Source organism: Lepisma saccharinum, chromosome 13, assembly GCF_977018435.1.
Source record: "Lepisma saccharinum chromosome 13, izLepSacc3.1, whole genome shotgun sequence".
In the NCBI taxonomy this organism is placed as follows: Eukaryota; Metazoa; Arthropoda; class Insecta; order Zygentoma; family Lepismatidae; genus Lepisma; species Lepisma saccharinum.
The window spans coordinates 16496200-16499300 of NC_139241.1; the positions used below are offsets into that span (position 1 = coordinate 16496200).

Sequence of the window (3101 nt, forward strand, 5' to 3'; positions counted from 1 at the left end):
AAGGAATGGCTGCCGCATAATAAGATCAATGTCGAGGGAATATTTGCCACAAATGTTCTCATTAACAAGTTGCAGAAACTTTGAGGGTGTCTTGAACCCTCCACAACATGATAAACATTCTCTGCCATTTAGCTGTACCTTATAATTGCATGCAGGAAGTCATAAAACTATAAAAATGTGATTTTAACAAATTGTATCAAGGCCTGAAAAAGATAGGGTAATGTGGAATAGTATTCCAAATTAACTACCCTCACCTATGCCACATTACCCGCTAACTACTTTTCTTTTTTAATCTTAAATTAGATAATAACGGAATCTTCCAGGACACCTAATTGACAATGCTTATTTAGATACGACATTGGTGAACAATGTCACATAGAACACTTGCAGAAATCTTACCTTGTGTTTGCTTTGTGTGTACAATACGACGGTAAGGAAAAAAAAGTCCGCAAACATTCACAGTGGATGGCAGGGGTTGCTTCAGTTCTGCCATCTGTACATACCGTCTGATGGTTCTAAACTACCCCGATAGATGGTAGACGTATGTAGTTGTAAATATCATGGTATTCCACTTTTGCCGACCATTCCACATTCGCCGCCTCTACTATATATTCACAATAATTGGGAGATGTTTCCTGTGCTGAACAAATAAATAATAATAATAATTTCTTCCATGAGAAAACTATTAAACCCAAGTGACAGGCGACACAAGCCTCTTTAGTCTGTAGCCTAACAGAGAGCTTTCAGACCGAAGCGAACTCTCATTCCCATCTTCGCAAATTAGTTAAAAGTGGCATAAAAGCGAAGTAAAATAAATCAAATCAAATCAATTTATGCTCGAAGAATGATTAACAAACGTAAAGGTAAGAAAGGAAAAAAACTAGTTGCCGAAACCCGGGATCGAACCAGGGACCTTTAGATCTTCAGTCTAACGCTCTCCCAGCTGAGCTATTTCGGCTGATGCACATGTTCCTGCAGCGAAGTCACGTGGCGCGAGAGGAAGCGTACATAAAAGATGATGTGAATGGACTTCGCTCGAACGGAAGTGTGAACTTTAAGATTGCCACAATGCAGTGTTGCCACACGAAGTGGAAATTTCCCTCATTGCAAGGACATGTAAGTAAAATTTTAGGTGACAAGGGAAAAGTGAGATTCCATGAAACATATAAATATTGCAGAAAAATTTGAAGATATTGGGCTCGCGTATTTCGTCGGGTAAATTGTTCCCTTAAAAAAAAAAATAATTTGGTAATATTTTCTACTAATAATAATATTAATGATGTTTTCTAGCGGCATGTTTCAATTCTTCTAATATAAAGGGAAAATTATTGAAAAGGGAAATTTTGTAGCCGAGGAGGGAAATTTTGTCATAATGTGGTTTGTAGTAAGATTATTACTTTCTATATCGTTTTTTCAATAGTAAAATAATCGTTAAAATACATTAACTTATGGTTACAATGGCGGCACTTAAATATCCAGTGTGTTAAGTTACAGAATATCAGAAATGGTGTTATTCTTGTTGCTAATAACAGAAGGAAAGTTCAATTAGTATTCTAAGTAAAATCGAAAAAAAATTGAGTGCACATTTCAGAAACCACTATATGTTTTCATTCTTTATTTATCATTTAACCAAAAAATAAAACATTTCACCATTTCCAGTATTTCAAGAATTCGAGTTGTAAGTGAGAGATAGATCACTCAGCATAAACACTATGATAAAATTTTACCCTAACTTTTTAAGTTTTCCTTGACGAAGGCGTGTAAAAGTTAATAATACATTAAATGTAAGAAATGTAAAAAAAGAAATATAAAAGAAAGTTGTACAGTGTCTCTCAAAAGTTTTAGGACAACGACATTTTAAACTAGGCAACAAAATTTACACAAGGCGTTGGTGGGTTGCATGTAGAGTTAGGCTCAATTTCAGGGTTGCCACATGCATATTAGGTATTTACAAAATACGCGAAAGAAAGATATCCAAATATTATTGCATAAAACTAGAAAAAAATCAGTATTACATTTGTTGCAATACTCTCAGAAAGAAACAACGTCGATTTTATAGTATTTCATTGTAGATGAGTCAACACAAAGGAAAAGTGGAGAGAGGAAACGAAAGGGAACAAAGGAGAGGAGAAAAGAGAAAGCAAAAGGAGAAGAGGAAAAGTAGAGAAGGGAAGAAAATAAAGGACAGAGGAAGTGGATAGGAGAAGTAATGAGGAGAATGGAAAAAGATGCGAGGAGAGATGAGGAAAATGGAGCAAAGAGGAGAGAAGAGAGGAAGGAAAGCGAGGTGATAGAAGAGGAGGAAAGGAGTTTGGAGAGGAGAGGAGTAGACGATAAGAGGGGAGTGGAGAGTAGAGTAAAAGAGAGAAAGAGAGAAGAACGAAAAGATGAGGAGAACAGTGCCGTGGAGTCGGAAATATAAGACAAGAGAGGAGATAAGAGGAGTGGAGAAGAGTGGGATGGAGACAAGAGGCGAGAAAAGTAGGGAAGGCGGTATGAGATAAAAATAGAGGAGAAGGACGGGAGAGAAGAAGAAGAAGGAGAAGTTAAGAACAGAAGGGACTGGAGACGAGAGGAGAGAAGGGGTAGTTGCAGAAAATACGTCTCGGCGTCAAGAACTGATGCATTGATAAAATTATCGACATGAAACATTCATTAACATTTTATAATGTATTGGAGAATGTATTAGATCGGTGCGAAATTCCTTTTGGCCGAGTTCAGAGCAAGATAAAATCTTCCACGTAAGATCTTTGATTTTACCTGCGATTATACCACTAAAAACATGAATGTAATTTTCATATTTATCCAATTTTTCTCCTCTTCTCGGTTCGTTGAAATTTTGTTATTTAACATTTCCCCTCCCCCCATCGTTAATTCCAATCTGAATCATCCCGTTTCATACGGCGTGGACAATGAACGCAATGGAATATGTCTAAAACGTACGAAAAGTTTCTGCCACCGGAGGGATTTGAACCTACGACCATCAGATTAAATGTAATTTTCATATTTATCCAATTTTTCTCTTCTTCTCGGTTCGTTGAAATTTTGTTATTTAACATTTCCCCTCCCCCCATCGTTAATTCCAATCTGAATCATCCCGT

The 3101-nt window shown here is 36.7% G+C and overlaps 1 non-coding gene across 1 annotated transcript; it reads right to left on the minus strand.

The window, feature by feature from the left end:
* Positions 1 to 885: 885 nt before the first annotated feature.
* Positions 886 to 958, minus strand: TRNAF-GAA (transfer RNA phenylalanine (anticodon GAA)). The gene has a single exon. It is a non-coding gene; the product is annotated as a tRNA-Phe (tRNA).
* Positions 959 to 3101: the final 2143 nt, after the last annotated feature.